The 22,882-nt window shown below is 52.8% G+C and overlaps 1 long non-coding RNA gene across 1 annotated transcript in view; it reads right to left on the bottom strand.

The window, feature by feature from the left end:
- The window catches only part of LOC148054659 (uncharacterized), a 53,612-nt gene extending 30,730 nt beyond the window's left edge, over nucleotides 1-22,882 (bottom strand). The window contains exons 1-2 of the long non-coding RNA XR_015706157.1: nucleotides 22,417-22,882; nucleotides 5,545-5,725 (exon numbers count right to left, since the gene is read on the bottom strand). This is a non-coding gene — a long non-coding RNA (uncharacterized LOC148054659). The remainder of the gene's footprint in view (nucleotides 1-5,544; nucleotides 5,726-22,416) is intronic.

Here is a 22,882-nt window from a genome sequence, read left to right as displayed (position 1 = left end):
CCCCAGAAGATTCAGGGCAGGAGCGGAGTTATCTTGATTATATACAGCCTAAGGTGCAATGAAAAGAAAGTGACCTCAGTGCTGGGGAACGCATGAACCTGGGAGGAGATGAAACCCAGCAAGGATGAAAAGAAGTAAATCAGAAGGTGAGCAGAACAATGCTGGGCTGTTAGCTCCGTTGATTGCCTTTCAACTGAATCAGCCCCAAGACATGAAATGCAATGGGAAATGCTGGGGAACTCAGATAAGTAGCCCCATTATATGAGTGTTTCTCTCTTCGTGCTGGGCTGGTTCTCGATAGTGCTCACCATGCTGGCTGGCTTTAAAAGGCATTGGAGTTCAGATCAGGGCACAGCCTGATGGCCCTGATATGCCACTGATTTCAAGCCACGTGGCCCACTGGTCCTACAACAGGGGGACAGGGAGGAAGCTCAAAATGGGCAAGAAGCACCCCCAGGTTTGTGTCACAGGTACACAACAGTGAACACATGACTGGCTGTGGGTACGTGTTCACCTGCAAGCCAACACTGGCATTCCAGCTTCTGGAAACCTTCTGCAAACTGCCACACTGCCATCAAAAATGACACTCAGAACATCCGTATGATATCTATCTACCCTCTGACAGACCTGTCATACCTACCTTACCTGATGGATATGTACTCAAGTATATTCTGTAAAAGAGGAAGAGAAACTTTTATAAATCCGTCTTACCTAATTGCTGCTGTTCAGCTCTTACATGAACACGTTGATGGGGCAATTGTAGAGAAAATTCTACCTCATGTAGCGTGTTGAATTCATTCCCTGCAGACATTGCCTGTGTGAGGTAACGTGGCCATAAGTATTTCTGGGGAGTAGTGTAAAGGCAAGTCTGTGACTCCCTCTAAGACATTACCAACACCCCTCCAGTACAGACCAAGGCAATTCCCAGCAGTGCTGGGCAGCATGCTCTCCTCCTCTGGCTCCACAGGGCCAGGAGCAGGAGGACAGAGGACACGAAGAGGGTTTTCTCAGCCATGCTCCCTCCTCCATATCCGGAGCAGAGGAACATGCACAGGAGAAGACAGCTCAGGGCAGAAAAAGGGAATCTCAGGCTGGTTATTGCCTGGGTTAAGGAGGTGGATGGGAGACGAGTAGTCTCAGTGCAGAGCTGGTCCTCCTGCCACAGCTTTTCAGACCACATCCACGCCCAGTGCAAACATGGTCAGGTCAAACTCTAGCCCGTATTATCTATATAAGAGAATTCCACACCACATTGTCACCACAGAGACATGCTGCTTTCTTCCTGCCTCGCTCTCCACACATCTCTTCCTTTTCTTCTTCTGCCCTTTTTCTCTCAGGTCTTCCCTCCTTCTTAGTGTCTCCATCCCCTCCATACCCCTATGGGATTTTTGCCTCGCAATTCCCTTTCTCTCAGCAACATCTCCCTCCACTGCCTGCAGGCTCCAGCTCTGAGAAACAAGGCAGGGCTCACACCTGACGAAGCACAGCAGGGATGAGACAGGGGAGAAGCACAGGGGCAGAAGAGGCCTTCTTCATTCCCCAAGTTAACCCCACACAACTCCCCGGCCTGTGACCTGGCCCCACACACCAGGCACAACCCTGCTGCAAGTGCCGGCTTGGGCTGGGCTCAAGCAGCATGGACACCCACACGGATGCTGTGCTACCGCGCACAGGCCAAGCCGGGCAGGAAGGTAGCATGAATCCCATCCAGGTGCTCTTCTAGCAAGGCTTTTACTCCTCTCCCTTGCCTCATGCACGCAGGTCACACATGTATGTGCATCTCGGGGCTGTCCTCAGCCGGTCAGCAGTGCCTGTGCAGAGGGTGCAGGGGGGAGGTGAAGTGATGGGGGCTGGGGATGGCCGGCCGCCAGTCATGGCCTGTACCAGGGTCCCCTTTGCTCCCCTGACACACACACAGACACACGGCGTGGCTGCTCGGGGAGGCCCAGCCAAGAAGCCTGCCCTCCGCCGCTGAATCCCCACACTGTTTCCCAAGTGACAAGCCACAAACTCCCTTTCTCTTCCCAAACAAACAGAGGCTTGAGTGAATCACTGCCTCAGCCCTGGCACACAGCACCCCAGTCATTACGGATTCTCCTCCAGCATCCAGCCCCCTGCGAAGGTCAGCACGCAGCCGTGCCAGCAGAGAGTCCGCAGGCTGCACCTCCCTTTCCCCACAGCATCCCTCTGCGCAGCCTGAAGCACCGTGCAAATGGTAAGCATGCCTTCACATCCCCCTTCCCCATCCTCCTCCTCTCCCCCAGCGTTTGTGGCTACAACCTACCCCACATAAAGGCAGGGGAAACTGAGGCACAGCGTGGTGACTGGTAAGACACCTCGCTGGGATTAGGGTTCAGGAGTCCTTAGCAACAAGGTTTTGTAGGCGGTGTCTTCACTTGGTTTCACCCCCCCAAAAGCTCATCTTGCTGGGCTTTAAAGTAAAGCTGGCTTCAGACTGCAAAACCTGGTCAGCAAATGCTCCTCCTTATCACCAGACACTTGCACATGTCCACACACAAGCACGAGGCGAACCACCTCTCTCCACCTTCCTGCCCTTTTCACTCCCTCAACACCACAAGCACCTGAGTGACAGATCTGAAAAAAGCCCCTCCAGCGTAACAGTAAGGGTTTGCGCTCGTACTCTGTCCCAAGTGAGCACCTGCCTCCGACGGGCCTGCCTCAGCTCCCGCCCACAGTGCAACCCCATTTTCTTCCAAAATGATCCTGTGAGGAACGATAATGCCTCTCCTGGGCCCTGTGCACTGACCACGGGGCTGTGGGGTGGTGAGGGCTGGAGACCAGCATCCTCCTGCTGAGACAATGCTTCCCTCCCCTTCCTCTTCAGCATGATGCCTGCCCTCCTCCCAGCTGGCATCATCCTCTCGTCCCCATGCACACGCTCTCCAGGGCAGCGGGCAGCATGTGAGACACAGCCTAAAAGCCCCTGGAGAGAGCCAGGCAGAGATGTGGCCACAAGCCAGAGGACATACTTGTCTCTCTAGGATGTCCCTGGACCTGAGGTGGTGCTAGGAGAGATGGAGCTACAGAGAGCTGGGTTTCTGCCTCACTGTGCATCACTTCTCAAGGCACCTGGGAGACAAGGGCTGTTGTAACTCCTGAAAGGGGAGGGCAGCTGCCTGGTGTGGGACATGGCTTGCTCCCTGCTAAGACTGTAATTCAACCCTCTTGCAAACTGCCTTGCCCAACAGGAGGGACTGAACGAGGCTGGCTGCGGCGTGCAATTGCATCTGTCAAATTAGCCAGAGCACACACGATCCGGAGTGCGTGCCAGATGTGGAAGGACAAACAACACTCAAGCCAGCATCGAGCTAGAGTGGTACAGACAGATAATACCCAACGCAACGTAAACCTTGCCAGTACAGAGTTAAGCCAACGTTGTTTTCTAAACAAATCTGAAGCAGCAGAGTGAGTTCATACTGGATCAGCATTTTCTACCATGTAGTCACAGCAGTTTTGACCCAGTACCAAGCTTCCTAGAGCTGGATTTATTGTCCTGTCCACCCTGAGCCAGTGCCAAAGCCATGTCCTGAGAGGGCTGAGGAATTTAACTAGTGCCAACTGGCTTCAGAGGCTCCATCCGGGAGGAGCTTGCTTTCTGCAAACTCCCCAGTAATGAAACCGAGTGCAACTGCATGGTCACACTCCCTGCCAGGCCCTGGCCAAGAGGAAGAGTGACACATCAACAATGCTACAGTCACTCCATCACCCGCAACACATAGACACACGCGCACGCTGAAGGGTGTGAACCACAGGGGAAAAGATCACTTCACAGTATTGTCAGCCGGCAGCAGCATCCAGAAACAATCCCACCAGGGAACATCAGCCCTTCCCGAGGCTGCCCAAAGCTTCTCCTGCCGATCCCTCATGTGCCGAGGGGTCATGAGGGATCGGAAGTGCTGGAGAGGAAGCGAGGAAGGGGCACTGCTGAAAGAGGGAAAAGCAAGGCTCAGGCGTCCCCCAAGAGAAGAAGAAAAATAGCTGGTGCCACCAGACAGAAGTTGAAGGCAGTGGTTTGGGTGGAGGGGGAAGTGTCGGGGCAGCTGGAGAGGGAGACATTGGGGAGGGCTGATGGCAGGGTCCCACGGTGGCAGCAGGGAGATGCACTGGAAGATGCACCCTCCTTGCCCCTATCACCAGGTGGGACCTGGGCAGGAGGGGAGCAACCCATCACCTCCTTCAGGGGACACCACACCAGAACCACTGTCAGGGCTGCGCAGCACAGACCCTGCCGGCCCCTTCCCCTTGAAGAAATGCAGCAGCCCCAAAATCTGACTCAGAAAACCACAGTGTCTGCCAGAGCCTGTGCAGAGCCTGAAACCACAGCCTGGCAGGTGCGAACCCCCAAACCTCCCCTTCAAAATCCACTCTCCTGAGGATGCACTCTGCCCGCTGCCTTGCCAGCAGCTTGTTGCCTTAGGGTCTTATTCTGTGGAAAGGCACCTCCAGGCACGTCCGTGCTCCTTGAGGGCCGGCAGTGCGGCTGGGCCCGCCCAGGCAATGGGAGAAACAGCTGCTCCTTGCTCCCTGCTCCCTGCTCCCCACTCCCCTCCCATCCCCACGCCGCAGCAGCTCCAGCAGCACAGAGACATGGCATGGAAATAGTGCGGCTGATCTTCTTGCCTTCCCTGCAGAGGAGCTGGGAAAAGGGGCACCGAGGGCAGCCCCAGGCCGCGGGAGGCCTTTTCAGGTCCTCCCAAGAGCTTTGCGCCCCAAAATGGGTCAGACTCTGCACAGGGCCCCTTCACTGCCTGTGCAGGGCACATGGCGTTCCCAGGTTATGAAACACACTGTCTCTGGCAGGAAAACATCCCTTCCAGCCGGGCAGGAGCACCAGGGGATAGCAGATAAGCAGTGACAAAGAGCATGACCATCACCCCAAAAGCTGTGCTAGACTGGGCTGGGTATTCAGAGGAGGCACCTGACTAGGAAATGGAGGCCAGCGCCCTCCGTGGGGAATAGGGATACCCAAAATATCCGTGAGATGAGGAGGGAGGAGGAACCCCCCTGCCGCATGCCCCACTCCCGGTAGCGTGATGCCCACTTCTGCTCTGCTGCAAGCTGCATCCCCGAGGGGACCCAGGCCAGGGCCGCAGAGCCCAGCCGTGCTGCTGGCCAAACCAGCCTGCTGCTCCGCTGCAGTACCAGCAGCCCGGCTGCCCCTTCTCCTGAGAAACAGGGCAGGGGGAGGAAAACGCCATAGGGAGAAGAGCAGACAGGTGTGTGCCAAGGGAGGGATGGAAAAGGAGGGGAACGCACTCGGGACTGCGTGCAGGGGACCCACAGCACTTCCCCCGGCTGCTCTGCGAACAACCCTTCCCTGCACACGCATGCGGAGCTGCAAGGAAAGGGGGTCGGAGGGGAGGGAGCAGCTCTCCATTACGGGGGCAGGGGGGGTGCTGATCTTGTTCACAATGTAGCAGAAACCCCTGCCTTTCCCCTCCCTCGCACCTCTGGGGAACAAGCAACGAGAAGGAGGAAGGGATGGAGAGAGGCGCACAGACATAGGTGCCGAGGTTGGCTTACCTCGCGGTGCCTGTGCTGGGGGTGCCCGGGTGCGCGGGAGGTAAATCCAGGGCTCTGCTCTCCTCGGCGAGTGCTGGGAAAGGCCTCTCTTCAGTCACATCAAGGTGTTGCCTGTGAGTAGGTGCTCCAGCTCACCGCTCGATTGAAGCTGCCATGGATTCATTGCGAATGACTTCGCCTTCTGTGAGGAGAGGAGGAAAGGGGAGGGAAAAAAAAAAAAAGGAAAAAAAACCACCAGCTTAAGACTTGGAGGGTAGATTCACTTCTTTCTTAGGTTTCCAATGGCAACTGAATATACCACAGATGAAGATCCAGGGGGTGTGTGTGTGTGTGAATGTGTGTGTGTGGGAGGGACAGAGAGATGCACAGCTGCCGAGTCCACAGGCAGTGTGGGGTGTGAGCTAGTCAGGGCGTATCGGTGATTATGGGAACAGACAACTGGACACGGGCAGCAGAGCAGACAGATGGATGGAAAGAGGATGGCCTGTATCCTAAGAGCCTAGCTGTCCCACTGCACACAAAAAGGAGACAGCACCTGGCCCGGTGCAGGGCAAAGTGCTGACGGAGCTGCGCTGGGAGAAGGTGAAGTGCCTACACACGGCCACACGCACGCAGACACGCCGCCTCCCAGCGCTGCTCACATCACCCGGGCACGCCCCCCCACAAGCACGTTGTTCACACTCAGCCTGCTACACACATGCTGTAGACACACACACACACGCACACACACACCCCCCCCCACACACACACCCCCCCACACCCCCCCCCCGACCTTTTCATACTCCCATGCACCACCTTGCATACAACCCCTAAAAACTGAGAGTCCCTCCAAAGGGTGAGGTGCTCCTCTTCTTCACATACATCCTGCACCTACAAGGTTGCACAGCTGTATTAACACGCATACGTGATATTTCAGACAATGATCACACAACCACATCAACTCCACCCAGCCTGTTCCACCACTCATATGAGTACACAGCAAAAATATTTATGTACAGCACAGCGAATACTGACCACTGCACAAATGCATGCTGAGCATCCGAACGTATCTACCACACACAAACTCCTCACCACTGATACATAACTGTCACTGCACAACTGCACATCATTTAATAAGCCCACCTCCATATCAAAGACCAGAAAAAGTGCCACGTACACACACACGCGCGCAAACATCTATATCAGTGCAAACAGCACACCAGCATATCACAAGGCACATATCAATAAGAAAACAAAAGCACATAAAACATCCTCACACACTTAAGAACACAAGTCAAGCGAGCACCACTGGCTGCATATCACACACAAATATACTATGCTTACGAATTGCCTGCAGCATACAAACTGATCGCATCAGATACTGTTACCTTCCTAACTCAGCCCACACAGTGGCATACCATCCTTCTGGATCCTAAACGCTAGCCCCAGCATCATCAAACACCAGCCATATTCTGTCACATGGAAAACACAAATACTCATCAACATCCAACACAGGCAGACAAACCACAAACTACACATGACACACAGACAACCAGCACCACTCACCAAAAAAAATGACATTCTTGAAAGTTATGAAGCTGGAACTCTCTTTGGAGACAGCTGTATTATTCTGTGTACCTGCATGGGCGCATGTGCACACACACACATACCGCTGCCACACCAACTCTGCTTAAACTGCCTCCATCTCTGAGATCTTCCCTTTTTTTGCACTTTCTCTAGTTCTGCCCATTCTACCGTCTCCCAGCAAAGCCCATGTATCTGTCCACTGACATGTGTTGCAGCTGCTGAGGGCAAAATCAGTGGAGCAGAAAGCCTATAAAAGCATCCACACTCATCCCTTCTCCTTTCCTCCTTTCTTCTGGTGTCAGATGTGCATCATTTGCATGCAAAGAAGAGTGCAAGGTCCCACCAGCCCCAAGTGCTCTGAAATTGGCTGATAGTGGCATCAGGGGACGTGACTGCAAAACCTAAGCATGGTGAAGTACATAAACCCTTATAGGAAGCAGAGATTTGGCCAGGAAGGCTCCAGCTTCCCCGAGGCCCCAGGAGAGACAAGGTGATGCGCAAGGTGGGTAAGACAGGGCAAGGGAAGGAGGGGAGATCGGCTTGGCACAAGGGACAGCGCGGTGAGCGCTCTGCCAGGCTTGTTTAACAAGCTCGGTAGTGTCACAGCAAGATCCTGCGAGTGGAAGGCGGGAAGCTATCAGGGTTCAGCACCAGGGCAAGCGTGTGTACCTGTGTGCCCCTAGGAAATGGGAGAGGTATGGGAAAGCATGGGGTTTTGGCAGGGGAAGAGCAGCTGGGTGCAGGTGCAACCGCAGGCATGTGGTGCGGGGGGGTCCGTGGCTGTACTGGGATCACTGGAGCAGTGGGTACTGGAACAGGTACAAAACGAAGAGCCCATATACAAGAAGGGGCTGGCACAGGGGTGACTTAGACACAGGCAACATAGGGGTTGCAGTTAGGTCTAGCCCCAGCCAGACTCACAGGCCTTCCCAGCCCTTCTCTGGACAACTCCTGAGCAAGTGGATTGCCCCTGAGCAAAGTCAGGAAGAAAGGAAGGAGTCCCACTAGCTCTTGTCCTGTGTTGTTGGACAGGCATGGGCTCCAAGCAGGTACAGACTCACCTCAGTGCAAGTCAGTGAAGCGTACATTGCAACAGCCTCTTCCAGGAACTCCCTGCCCTCCCACACATCGCATTCCCCAGCACCCTGCTCCCACAGCTCTTCACCAAACACCCCCCAGCCCCCTTCCCAGCGCATGCAAGTGCACCTTCCCCACCGTTACTCAGGCATGCAAACTCTCCGCTCCCCAAAGCCACCTACTTCACACCTACCCCCAGAGCGCTCCCACCTTCCCACGCCCGCACCACACACATGTTCATGTGGCAGCACAAGAGGAGCCAGAAGAAACATGCTCCCACCACCACCTCAACCCCTCCAAACCACCCCCTCTTCCCCTCTACCTCCACCACCACCACCACTCATTTTTCAGAAGGGCTTTGAAGGAGTAAAAATTTCCTGTCTCTCAGCTAAACTTGGCCTGTGCACCCAGGCAATTTCAGCTTGCTAGGAGTGTCTGTTCCTCAGCACTATGCTCATTTGTACCTGCATGCCTCTCCCCACAAACATCCATTGTGCATTACAGGAGATGAATAATGCAGGCTGAAAGGGGACAAGTGAGAGAGCCTCTTGGGCCTCAGCAAGGCACGTGTACAGAGCACAGTGGAGATGGAGGAGTTGCCTCATTTGGTCAAAGCTAACAGATGCTGGTGAGCCTGGAAAAGCCACCATGGCCTGAAGTGCTACTTGGGTTAAAGTACGGTCATGAGGGCAATTTAAAGAGGCTTTTGGACTCAGGATTTCTAACAGGTGCTGAGCAGTAACACAGAGGTGTCATGTGTGGGTAGGCAAGGAGGATCTTCATCTCCTAGATACTTAGCACTGAGCTAAGCAGCTGAAGAGAGCCACTAGTGGAAAAGGGAACTATCATCCTAAACTGACCTCCAAACCATCTGCTCCTGTGCTTCAGGGGCATGGAAGGAGCACCATGACTGGCTATACAAAGGACAAGGGAGAGTGAAAGCAAGGCAAACAGGAACCAAGAGGGATGCATACGTGTGTTTGCACATGTACATCTGTAGGGTGTTCATCTTGTTAATCTCAAAGGGATGTGTTTGGCCTCACCTTCACATGCCTGTTTTGTGCTGGCAAGCAAGGAGACCTGGAAGGCAAAAAAACCACATGTGTCTGCCAGTGTTGCCATGAGTGAGGCCATCTGCATGGGAAAATGCTGAAAGGGGGCAACATGGACAACATGGTGTCATGTGTGCACATGAGTGTGCAGGAACATGTGGCCTCTAGTGAGCATCTGTGTGTTGGTGTTGTGCATGTGCCTGCTGTGAGCGGTGGACTCCAGGTATCGATGTATGGAACGTGTAGGTGTACATGTGTGCATTCAAGTGCTGTACTATAGGGTGAACAGTGTGCAAATCTGTTCTTTGCTGAAAACATCAGTGCACCTGTGAGGTGTCATAGGGAGCGATGTGTCCTCTGTGGGTTGTCTTGTGCATGTGTGATAGCATTTACACCTCTGTGCAACACCAGTGTGTTACTGCACACCTGCAGAGTGAGCATCCTTGTGACAGCAATGCTATGAGTACAGCACAAAACTATGGTAAGTGTGCACGTGCTGTGTGCACCCCTGGGGCATACAGGTTTGCAGGGATGGGATCCCTCTCTGGGTGGAACAGTCCGTCTGGCTCCTGCGCTGCCTCTCCTCCTGGTCTCTGCTTTTCCTTTCTCACCTTCCCTCAGTTCCCCTCGCTCACTGGCAGCAGCATACTCTGCCCTGGGAACCAACTCCCACACACCAACGCACAGCAAGGGAACTCCTTTCCTTGCAGTTCCCTGGTATCTTCCCATACCAAGAGCCAGAAAGTGAAGAAAAACCTCACTGGGCAACCTGAACTGGAGCTATTGCCTTTCCATGTCCTTGTCACACATTTCCAACCCCCAGGAACGGCATCACAAACCCACAAAGTTTCACCCAAACCCACAAAATTTCATCCAAACCCACAAACTTCCACCCTCAAAGCCTGAGCACCACAAACCAGACTCATGGCTCACATCCAAGCTGTGGGCCATCTAAAGTTGACATAGCACAGGTAAGGCAGCTCAAGGTAACAGAGTTGGGAGACAGTGGTCCCTATAGCTGGGAATACAAAGAGGCTCCTGCAGCTACAGTGATACCTGTTTGACTTTCAATTCCCGAGCCAGAATCACCCACAGCTGGGTTTGGTGTAAGAAACCTTTTGTACAAATTGCAGTCAGCAAAGCTCAAAACTCACGCCTCTGGAGCCAAAGCAACATGTCTTAGCTGCTCCGCCATTGCTCCCACATCAGAAGGCTAAACCTTCAGCCAGATCCCACATGTACTGAGTAACCTCCAGGCTAGGATCCAAAGCATGGAGCCTGCCCACTTGGAGCACCTCCTGGGGCAGTGGGATTTGAGCAAGAAGATAAACCCCAAAGCCATTTCTTTATTCCTTTAACCAATTCTGCAGATCACTACCTTCCTCCCAAACACCCTATCCTGAGCTCTACATGTTTGTTCCGGGGCTGATCTAAATTACTCAACTTCCCAAACTGAAATGCAAACAACTGGCCTCCATTTCAGACTTTGCTTTTGCCCTATATCCCAGTCCGCACCTATTCCCTCTGGAGGACAAAACTAGCACACAGGAGCCAAATGTGAAAATATGCACACCTTCCCTGGAAGGCTTCATGGGTTCCCAGCAAGACCCAGTTTCATCCACGCCTAGAATCTCAGAGTTTTGCCTTGAAAATGAAGCCTAACACTTAAGTAAGCTTCATCTCTTTTGCCTTGACTGCAATCCTGAATCTGTGATATCCCCAAACATCACCCAACTCTATACACTGAAAGCCTAGCCTCTAAGCTCAATTTTGTCCCCTTTAGTTTGTCCCCAGGTTTCTTCTGAACAGAGACCTAGCCTTTCACCTTGTTGCTCACCGGCAAGGCAATGTACCCTTTACGTATAAGAGTGCCAGATCAATTCCCCAACGTTTCCCCCACACCGTACAACAAGACAAGCTGGGAAAATCCAGCTCTCTAATCCGCCGGGTAGTGGCAGCCTTGACCCACGGTGCAGGTCTCCAGGAGCCAGGCCAGGATCTTCCCAGGTTTTTTTCCCAGGGAGGAGACCTGCTCAGGGCTAAGGTAGCCTGGGTGACCTTTTCACTGCTGGCAATCATGACCAGGAAAAGTAGCACTTTGTGCTAATATTTAAACACCCACTACAAAAAGCATGGGGCCAGCCTCAGCACCTATTTGGGGCTCCCCCTCTGCAGCACCACCAGCATCACTACTCCACTCACCCCAACTCTTCCCTCACCTCGAGATCTCTCCCCCCAGCCCTGCACCCTTCTCTCCCCTCCTCAGCTTCACGAGCAGTTCCTGCTGATGCCTTTCCCGTGTCCTGCCTGCCCTCGCCTGGCAGAGCTTTCCTGGCTCCGCTGGGCGTGCGGAGAGCGAGCCCCTGATTACCATTCAAGCTGGATTCTCATTAGGCAGAAATGCCCCTCCAGGAGATCCATTAACAGTCCATAAGGTTAACTTAATCCAGCCAGTCTTGTGTGGTCTCTGCCCAAATTCCCTATTACATTAACAATCTTGAGCCTTAATTAGCATGTGAGGCAGAGGTGGCATTATTAATGGAGATAATACGGAGCATTAAGAATAAACAGGCCAGGCTGTCTCTCCCCCACCATGCATGCAAATCCTCTTCTGTGCAGAAACGGTGTGAACTTCCCCTATGGGCAACACACACTGAGGGGCTGGGCTACCCCAGACCGAAAACAAGCCCTGGGACATGCAGCCAGGCTGGTGTAGGAGGACAGTAAGGAGGAAACGGGATCACAGAGAGACCCTTCATCTGCTTGGGAGAAGAAGGGCTGCTAATGAGAGGACGATGGTGTGGCAAGTCCTGTGGGGGAAATCCTTGCGCTGGGGACAAGAAGCCATGTCCCTGGCTAATCCAGCCACCTCATCTGCCTGGGGGGCTTGGGAAAGCAAGGGCAAGGTTGTGTGATTCTCTGTTTCCTTGAACACTCAATTCACGCTGCCTTACGTGTGCACATAGGATAACACGATGGGAGTGTGCCCTTGAACACGATGTGCCAGGAAGACTGTCTGCCTGATGGGGAACGGGCCGTAGTAGGTGGTTGCAGTGGGGAAGATGCCTCTCACGAGCCTCTTTTCTGACCACAGAGCCCCAGAACACTGAGAAGACAGCACAGAACAGAAGGAGCTCGGGTGAAGGAGGGAAGAAGTCACCGGCGGGATCAGAGAACAAATGGACTGGGGCTCCTTCTCGGCAAAGATTCACTGTGCAGTAGGGAAGGGACAGGCCCCGTCTTGGGACAGGCTGGTGGCTGGGTGCACAGGTGGCCGGTCAAATTAGCTTGGTCATCACAAGCGAACGGGCAGCCTGGTGCAGACCCTCTCCAACCCCAGGCAGACCCAACCGCTCCCCGGGGAGGAGATGCCCCAGGTGAGAGGAGGGGAGAACTGGTGCCGCCAACAGCAGCGAGGTGCTGGGGGAGCAGGGGCAACAAACTGGTTGAGGCTGCACAGTGTGCCAGCCAGGCTGTGCAAGGAGAGCTCACGTATGGCCTGCTGCCCTTCTGTCATCCCGCAAGCCTGACACTTTCTTCTAAAACGTGCACTTGCAAAAGCATAAGACAAAGCAGGGGAGGAGGGAAGCAGAAGAAGCCAAGCCAAGGAAGCAGAGTCTAATGACAGTGCCTCTGGACTGCTAATTCACACCTCCAGCAGCACCCAGCAGGCTGGGGAGGGAGTGGGAAGCTTGCCACGGGGACCTGCGACCGCAGGGAATGGGCATCCTGGCTTGTTCCTGAGGCCTGACCCACACTATTCCAGCTGTACATAGCTCCGTTGTGATCAGCGTGTCCCTCTAGGCTTTGCAGAGAGGCTTGCACTGGGGGCAATGATCCCTGAAGCACAGAGCGATATCCCCTGTGCCTTGGCCCTAAAGCACCCATCCGGCGCTAAGTAGCCTTGCTTAGCAAAGAGCGGTGCTGCAGGCTGAGACTGCTCTCTCCCAGGGCAGCGTCAGGACTGTGCTCAGCATCAGCCCAGCTGCCTTCATGTGCCCAGAGGCGCAGCGGGCAGCAGGCAACAATGGAGGCCCTGAGCGGAGCCCAACTCTCCCACTTTCCAGCACAGCAAGCTCCCACTCCCCCAGGCCCACCAGCCAGCCCCTGCCAAATCCATTTGTCCAATCTTGCGCTTTCTACTAATCCTGTTGAGCCATCCTTTAAGTTGCTCTGAGGCAGAGACAGAAAATACAACTGATGCCTTAAGAAGCTTCCCCTGACCTTGCTCAATTCAAGATAAAGGGCTTTGATTTAAAAAATTACAGTGGGGGTCTGTCACTGATCCATCGCATGGATTAAAGGAAAACAAACAGAGACACAGGATGCAGCCAGTGTTAGGTGAGCAGACAGGGAAGGGAAGAAAGGTTACAACCAGCATGGGGGAGGAGACAGAAGAAAGCAAAGGACAGAAAGTGAGAGGGGAGGCAGAAAAAATACCTTCTCCCTCACCATCTCCACACTTGAGTACTGGCAGAAAAGCTGTATGCGCACATGGTGTGATACAACACGTCCCACCACCTTCCTTGGTCTGTAAGGAAGAGTGAGGCAGCTGCACTGTCCCGTGGTGTGACCAGGCTGGGAACAGGCTGCTGGGACCAGAGAAGAGTTCTTTGCCCCATGACAGGTACCCAGTGGGAAGCAGAGACTGAAATCTCGAGACGTAAATGGCTGCTACAGAGATCTCGCCACCACTGTCTCTCCTGATGCTGTTCAGGCCTTTCTGCCTTCACCCCTTGCCCCTTCCTTCACACCAAACCTCTCTCCTCATCTCCTCCCCTTGCTGACAGTACTGTCCCTCACTCTCCCACATTTGACAGCATCTAGGCAGACTTTCCACCACTCACCTCAGTCCCCTACAGCCCTTAATTCAAAGGTTACTCACAACAGTTTTCCTCTGTAGGAAATGTCATAAGGGCTACTGAGGGCACCTTCTTTCCCTGTACCCTCCAGTACTTCAAGGTTGTTGCACCCCACCAGGGCCTTTTTCTTTCTGGCATGAGCCTGTTTCCTCCCTCTGAACCTATTCTGTTTGAAGACTGCTCACAAGATGGCTGATGTTTCATTTTCGTTCATCTTTTCTCCACTACCTCACTGAGGGTCTCAGCTAGCCAGGAAATATGAGAAAATCTTAATTTCAGCAAGGGTTGTGTTGCTAAATCGCTCAATCTACCATAGAAGAGCCTAGTCTTGACCTGGGAGCTGACTCTTGGCTATATCTTTCAAGTGGGTCAAGATGTCCCTGTGCTGTGCTTAGGCCTGAGAGCCACCTCATAGGCAATCCATGTCCTCTTACCTTCTCCTCCCACTCTCCTTCACTGCCCATCACACCAGCAGAATATCCAAGCCATATTTTCCCAAGACCCTCATGACTACAGACTTTCCCACCATCAGTGTGCTTATCTAAACATCCTTCAGTCAGAGCCTCAATCAGATCTCCATCACCTCTCAGTTCCCTCACTAGCTCTGTATTGACCAGTCCCAACTCTTGACCACCACCGCCCACAGTCAGAGAAGCTATCCCCACATCCCGAAGTCCACTTCAAAATTCTCATTCCTATTTTTCATGCCTCCTAGGATCCTGCCCAGTCCTGTCGTGATGGCCAACAGCACCCTCAACTGGTTTCAGAGGTTTTGCCCAGCTTCTTCACCTTCTCCTACACCATGGCACTGCAGCTGACACAAAAGTCTTCACCTGTGTGGGACGTGGCACAGCTCATCTCTGCAATGTCAATTGCCACCTAGCAATGCCCCATGTCCTTCTGTCACTACAAAGCTGCACTGCTGTAGCCAAGAAAGAGGCAGCTGATAGATGCAGAAAGATGAAAGGTGAAGGGCTACTGCAAAAGAGGCAGTTGAGACCATAAAATGAGACAGGTCTATAAAACCACGGCTGACACAGGAAGGGTAGAGGGGACAGGGATTAACTGTCTTTTCCCATCCAAGAATCAAGGGTCAGGAAATTAAATCTGTAACAGGTTCAAGACAATTGACAGGAGGTCTTGCATTGCACACTGCAAGTTTAGGCTGCAGAACTTCGTACCATGAGATTTTTGTGGAATCTAAAACTTCACCTGACTTCAAAAATTGGCTGGACAAATTCAGGGAAGAAACAAATCCATAGAGACCTATGAAGTGTACAACAGATCGTCTAGCACAAGGTCCCTCAGCCACACATCACTGGAGGCTAAAAGAGTTCAGGGGAAGTGCTCCTACACAGTTGTCCTATCTTTATGCTCTTCCCTCTTTCAGACGCTGTTGGAGATACTGGACTGGAAGGATCTCAGACTTGGCTCAGTAGGGTCCTTCTTATATTCCTATGGCTTTCCATAGCCAGGCTGACCCAGAAGTGATGGGCAAATAGTAGCTATGAGTAACAATATCATTTTGGTGTGTTAGATCATATTAGAGATGGATGGGCAAGGGAGCAAACAAGAGAGCCCATTCCAAGAAGGATTTTTTCTCCCTCTGCCTTAAAGCTGGAAGGAGGTCTGAAGTCATTTAAACCAGTCATCCCAGTACAGATCCTTGCTGGGAATAACATCTGTGCTTGAGTGCTAGCCCCCTCGATGCCTTGTTCCAGACTTTTTAAGACCAAATCCCCTTTCCCTGTTGATAAACACAGAGCCCTTTCAGCAGACCATCTGTAACAGGGCCAACCCCCTTGAATTCCCTGCCATTTCCCTGACTTGTCTATCACGCTATTCACGGCAGCCTCTCCACACTAATCCTTTTATTATGATCTGACTCAATTTTCCTGGCCTGTGACTGCAATGAGGAAAAAAAGGAGGGGTGTTAATCCTTCTGACCTTGTTGTCCCAATTCTGGACCATCTGTGACTAGGAATTCAGAGGAGGGAAGTCTGATCCCCCTGACCCCACTGTCCCCATGCCAAGCCATCTTTGTCTGGAAAGAAGGAACCACTTGCTTTGGTAGGTTCAGCCTGTACCCTCCTAGAAAGTTGTTGTGGCAAAGCCCCTTCTCACCTACAGGCACTTCCTACAGGACTGCTCCCTAGACTACTTCTCCAGCCAGAGAGGATGGAGAGATGGAGGGAATAATGCCCTCCACCTCCATCAGACTCCATTGACTCATTCCTCCTGTACCACCTCTCTGCTCCCTCAACAACAGTGTCTGCAGGTTTTCCCCAGCTGTGAGAGAGGGAATCAATAAAAGGTGAAAGACAATCAAATATCTCTCACAATTTTCCTGGCAATGCTGCATATGAAGAGGCCTTGCAGATCACCTCCACCACTGGCCAAGTCTAGCTTGTTCCCTCCACGCCTTTTCACCACCATGTATTTCCTTGCTGCAAGCAGTTGCGTCTCCATAAAACTGCCAGACTATTTCATAGTCGGTCTGAGCACTCACACCAGGAAGTTTGCATGTATCCTCAGAGCCAGCCAAATATTCTCCTCTTTGCTCAGCCTCATCCCATACCTCTGACTTTGCCCATCTTTTGCCACCTTAAATAATCTCTTCCTTTTCTTGGTGTTTACAGTCCTCAAATACTCATAAACTGTTATCGTATCATAATTTAGCCAAGCTCTACATATTTAGTTCTTTCAATCTCTCCTCGTAAATAAGTCCCTCCATCCCTTTCATCATTTTTGTTGCTCTTCTCTGAATTACGTCCAATTTATCACCCTCCTTCAGCTAGCATAGCACCCAGGTTTGACTGCCACGTTTTCCAGACTGGTCTCACTAAAGCCTTGGAAATAACATGTTTCTGGATGTACTTGAGTACACAGATGTCAGGAAAGCTAACTCACTTCATACATGTGGCACCAGGTAATACAACTCAAGACTATCTCTTAAAGCACAGGACCTCTCCCCAGGGTGAGGAAGCAGATTCATGAAAGGTGGGGAGGAGAAGATACATGGACAAGTAGGATGAATGTCCTCCAGCTGAACATGGCACACAACCACAAACACGTACATACTTACACACCTCAAGAAGAGACATCAAGTCCAAGAGACGGAAAAGGTGCATATAGACACACATACACATGTGCTCACTCCACAAATAAACCCACATACAATTACCTGCATCACACAGGCACATACACAAATGCACACAGGAACACGTATATGTGGATAATACAGACAAAGCTGAGGAGGGAATGACTTACATGGGCACACAGACTTTGTGCACGCACAGGTGTAACCTGTGCATACAAGAGGATAGAACAGACAAAGCCTAGCAGAAAATGGTTCCTTCCCTGTTCACAAACATGTATGTCCTCATGCATACACCAATGTTGCCAGAGGAAGGATAGCTCATGGAGTCCTCATAGTAACCTAAAAATACACAGGCAGCTCTGACCCATCTGGTCTACAGACTGAGCGCATGAGCCATGGAAAGAATGAATACAAACATATGACACCTTGCCTTAAGGCAACTGGTAGCCTGTACACCATCCGGAGACACAGTCTGCACATCTATAGTGCCTTCCATGGTGATTAGCTTATCACCCAAGCCATTCAGAAGTGAAGTGAATGCTGAGGAGTATAGAGGGGAAGGAAGGGACTTGCCCACGGGCCAGCTGTGGCAGAGCTAGGGATCCCTCCTGCTACTTTGTGACCCCCTCCTCAAGTCACGTTACTGATGATCCTTCCTCACAACGGTATTTGCTCCATCTCTCTGCTGTCAGACTAACTGACACCCACAGGAGACAAAAGCACCCACAGCTTCTTGCAAACAGTCCTTCCCCTACAGCTTACCAAAACCAGATGGGTGTTAACCTTGTGTGTGTGTGTGTCTCTGTGTAGGGAAGAACATGGGTTCTTGGCCCCCCAACGCATCTTTTCACCTCTGTGAAATTCATGTTGCACCATCAGCTCCCAAAAGTGTCGCCTGGAACAAAATTCCAGGCTGAAAAGCTGGAGGTGTATTCCCCAGGGTGACTGCAGACAGGAAGGAATGGCCCCAGCACATCACCTGGGTCAGCACAGGAAGATGGATGGACCCCACCTTCAACAGCAGGACAGATTGTCCTACGAGGTTTTGATCCCATGCCTATCTCCGGGGCATCTGGTGCTATGCTATAAGGCACAACGTAGCCACTGTGTCTGCCCAGACCAGGGCTGCCTGGGAACCTTAAAGACTCCCTGCAAGAGGCAACATCTATAGACCAAACCCATCAAGTCATTCACCTCAACCTGGCTCCTAATAGCTTGTTTTCCACCCCATATAATGCCGTGGAAAGAGTGACAACTGCCCTTCCCTCCTTCTGTACCTCAGCTGGTCAGCTGGAACTGGGTTTCCTCTTGGCTTATGAGTGTTGAGCAAATGAGGTCATTTCTCTTCAGTGACAGAAAATTATTTGGTCAGTCCTGTCTGTGAGGAAAGCAGTTCATCTCGGGCAATGTCTAGGTACCCCTGAGCTCCCAGGAGACCCAAAGAGCTGCTATAATCCCTGAAAGAGGAGGTCAGGGAATGGCAAAGCAAGCCACAAAACTAACACTGGCTGGGGAGCACAGGAAAGCCAGGACACAAATGCAGCTCTGCTAAAGTGAAGCTGTAACTGCTGCCAGACCATCTCACCACTGAAGCAAACACAACAGCAGTCCCACAGTCATTGTCACCTCCAAAGTGCCAAGCTTGACTCATCTGGGGCTTTAAATACAGCCTTCATCTGGCTCAAAACTGCAGGAAACCCATCCTGAACCAGCAGACAGAAAGGGCTAGAGGTGGGTCACAGCCCTTTGGTCTGCTCCCAGCAGCGTGGGAGGTGGCTCCCATGCATTCAGCCTGCCTCCCTTCAGTGGCACAACTCCACGTCCTCCTTCACCCCTCTTCCCACATGGAAAGGCGTTGGGGGACACTGAGCTCTGCCCCTGCAGAACCCTTAAGAGAGGTCAAGCACCCGCTGTAACTCAGCATCGGGACCAGCCTGGACAGTCCCCACCAGCAGAACCCGCAGTGCTACTGGGGAAGCTCCAGCTTTCCCCATACATGCTGGCAGCCTGGGATCCCTCACTGTCCAGGACAGCTCTGCTTCTCTGTGGAGGAGAAAAGCAAAAGCTCCTCTGTTCCCAGAAAAGGGGATATTTTCCTGGAGCACATTTGCTCTGCACCTAAGCTGCTCCTGTCCTACTCTGGTGCCCAGGCATGGGTGAGGGCTGCAAGTGTGTTTGGGGGACATCACGCCCATTTCCCAGAGCAGGGCGCCTCTCAGCTCACAAGAGTGTGAGGACAGAGGTCTTCCCTGCATGTCCTCTGCCCTCCCTCACACTAATAAAAGAAACAACTTAGCCCAGGCCCACACTTACAGGGGACCGAGGGAAAAACACACTATTTGTGCTGAGGGAGAGAGCAGCTGGGTCTCCCTCTCTCAGCAAATGCGCCAATATTTTCTGACACAGCTGCTGACAGCACTGGGAGGTTTCAACAGGCCCTGATGTGACCACTAGCTTTTTTCCCAGGTGAGCAGTGCTCTCCACCACTCTTCAACAGGGTCAGATGAGGCAGCTGCACTCTGCCTGGAGCTGCATCTGGCTTCTGACATGACCCAGGTAGGAACAAATATCACAGACATCATCACAGCTATGCTTCCCTCCTTCCTGCTTTCCCCCTCTGCCTGTGATTTTTACCTTTCCAATTTTAACCACAATCTGCCCCCCAGCAAAAATTACACCTCTGTATGCCCCCTTTCCCAAACGCCCTCTCTACCCTCCAAGAGGCTTCTGCTCCACAGCTTAGCTTTGCACCAGCGCAGCAGATCAGACAGCGTACTCCCAAATACCCACTTTGCCTGGAGCTGGGTGAAGAGAGGGAAAGGCCACGCATCCACAGTTCTTCCCCTGGTGTCGTAGTTTTTGACGGGTAAGAGCAATGAAGGCAGCTCACTTCATACTGACAAATCTGCACGCTTGTGGGTTGGATGCCCTGAAAGCCAACCACCTCCCAAAGGAAAATAATGGGGTGGCAGAGGGGAAGGGGCTGGAGCAGGGAGGTTTCTAGGCTGGGGAAAATAGTGGGATTAAAGTGGCTGTTTCTCACCCCCAGCACCGCATCGGCACCCCTCCACTCCCTGCAGCTTCCTCACTGCTGCTGGTACGGTCTGCACAGAGAGGGGAGGCGAGAGGGGGGCTGTATTTAAATATATTAATAATGCATGCTCCATGCAAATGAAGCTTCCTTTGAATATTACATTAGTGATGCTGTCAGGCTGCGCTTCCTGGGACTCAGGAGTGATGGTGTGTGGGGGGACCAGGGAGCGGGGGGGATGCAGGTCACCAGAAATCTCCTCATACCCTGGCACAGCCCCCTTTCTCCCCCTCCACCCCATCTCCCCCATATCACACACACTCCCGCTCCCTCCCACCTCCTGCTGCATGACAAATTCCTTGGCTCGCAGCAGGCAATGCAGCCAGGCTCCCCAGTCCCCTAGGCCCCCATCCAGGAATATGGACCCCCCCCCTCCCCACTCCCTACATAATCTTTACCCCCCCCCCCCTCCAATCTCAGCAATCCTCTCCCTGCTCCATAGCTTGGTGTATAGCTCCCTACCTCCAAGGTGGGGAGAAGGGTTGTGCTCTCCAGCCTTTAGGGGAAAAGGAGGGGGAGCAGCTCCTAAGTCTGGCCTGCACATGTGCACCCACTTTGTGTGCACACACCAGCCCCCAGCAGCAGACGCTTGTGTGAGCCCAGAGTGGGTGCCAATGGACCGCGGGCTGTGAGTGGCTGCAAGATGCACGCGCCTGCAGTGCACAAGCGACACTCTCCTCCCCATCGCCAACACCTCCTGCCCTGGGTGCTTGCAAGGATGTTTGCAAGCATATTGTTCATGCATAGCCACCTCTGCACACGTACACACATGCAATACACACACGTGTGCTTGCATGCATGCATGCAGAAGTAGGGGGGAGCCACACCAGCACACACATGAGAGGGCATTACGCACAGCAGCTCCCAAATATGCTGCCTGCTGCAGCATTAGCAGATTTATGCTGCCTTTCCCCAGCCAGATCCAAGCTCTGGAATGGGAACAGCAGCAGCTGTGCACTCCTGCTTGTCCTGGGATGAGAATAGGATGCGTCTGTTCGTCTCTCTCCCCCACCCCCACACCTCCTCCTTCCCCCTCCTCTTGCTCCCATTCATTCATTCAGCTTCTCCTCCCCCCATCCCATGCCCCAAAGCAGGAGGATCCTTATGCATAAAAATGTGGGCATGCTTTCTCTGGTGGAATAAATGGGCATGCAGACACCCTGCAAGCAATGCATATATACGTATGTATGCATTCAAGTAGCTGTCCTGGGCCCCTACATAAATATCCAGCTCCCACCACCACCACACACACACTCACACACCCGACAGACACCACGCAATGACTTTTCTGAAGCCAGTCAGCCTCCAAGCAGAGCAGTGTAAAAGCAGAGCAGAGATTTACTCACTCCCCTGCATCCAAACCAGGAGAATGTTCACACCATGCACACACACACAGGCACACACACACACACAGAGCACTGTCTGCAAAGGCTCCTCGACAAAGTTTGCAAAGAGGCAGGGAGCAGGGTGCTGTGAGATGAGGCTGTCTCCTTCTCCTTCCCATAACTGCAGGCAATATACATATATGTCTGTGCATCTATATTTGTACCTGCACATGCATGTATGTGTGGGGGTATATAAATATACCCAGAGCTATACCTATACATATATATGTATACACACACACAGACACACACATATATATACATACATATACATGTATCCCCTCCTCTTGCAAGGTCTGAATAGAAGCAGACCAGTCAAACCCAGCTGCGTGCAGCAAGCCCTGGACCTATTCAGCATCTCGATCCTAAGCGAGTGCACGCACACACATGCACACACACTGAAAGGGAGACCTGTCTCCAAGCCTCTCTCCCTCCTATCACCCCATGTGGGCATTATCTCCCCCCTCCCCGGCCACTTCCCCATCTCCCTTGTACTCACCCCTTGCCTTCATCCTCAGATCAGTGACATCCACCCCCCAGGGAACGCATGCATGGGCTGGCGGAGAAAGGCAATCCATCCATCCTGCCCTTCTCCCCACCTCGGTCCTCCCGCTCCAATCTCAGCCGCTTCTCCGAGAGGCGACACGGATGACAACAGGGAGCCGAGGACACGCGAGGCAGCTGCACAAGGACTGCACACAAAAATGTGTCAGCCACACACACACAGACGCACACATACCTGCTTCTGGAGGGGCGATTGCTCCCAGCTTCCATACGGGGCATGGCAGAGATGAAGAGGATGCACAAAAGACCCCTGTCTTCAAGCAACTTGCAGCCCTGTGGATGTGGGGGGGGGGGGTATCCCCCACCTTGTGTCACCCCTTGGAGCTGTTCTGTCCCCTGCCCCACAGCTGTCTCATTCCCAGCTGTACCTAGGCAGCACTCCCAGCCACGCACACACGCGAGCACGACAGGCAGGGACGGAGCAGCAGTCCAGTGAGGGCACACACAGCCGGAGGATTTGCTGCCTTCGCCGCATCCGCATCACTGGGGGAAGAAGGCAGAAAGGGCTGTATTGGCATTTAAAACGCAAGTGATTAATTCTCCACAGGCTCGGCTGATAGGGCTCTGGGACCAGAGCCGGCACTGCTTCTCCCAGCTGGAAAGGCTGTGACAGGCAAAGGTCCCTCTCCCATGGAGCCGGC

This window comes from Nipponia nippon, unplaced genomic scaffold (genome assembly GCF_047370975.1).
Source record: "Nipponia nippon isolate SJK-2023a ecotype South Korea unplaced genomic scaffold, ASM4737097v1 scaffold_3, whole genome shotgun sequence".
Taxonomy (NCBI): domain Eukaryota; kingdom Metazoa; phylum Chordata; class Aves; order Pelecaniformes; family Threskiornithidae; genus Nipponia; species Nipponia nippon.
This window is presented reverse-complemented; position numbering and strand designations above follow the sequence as displayed.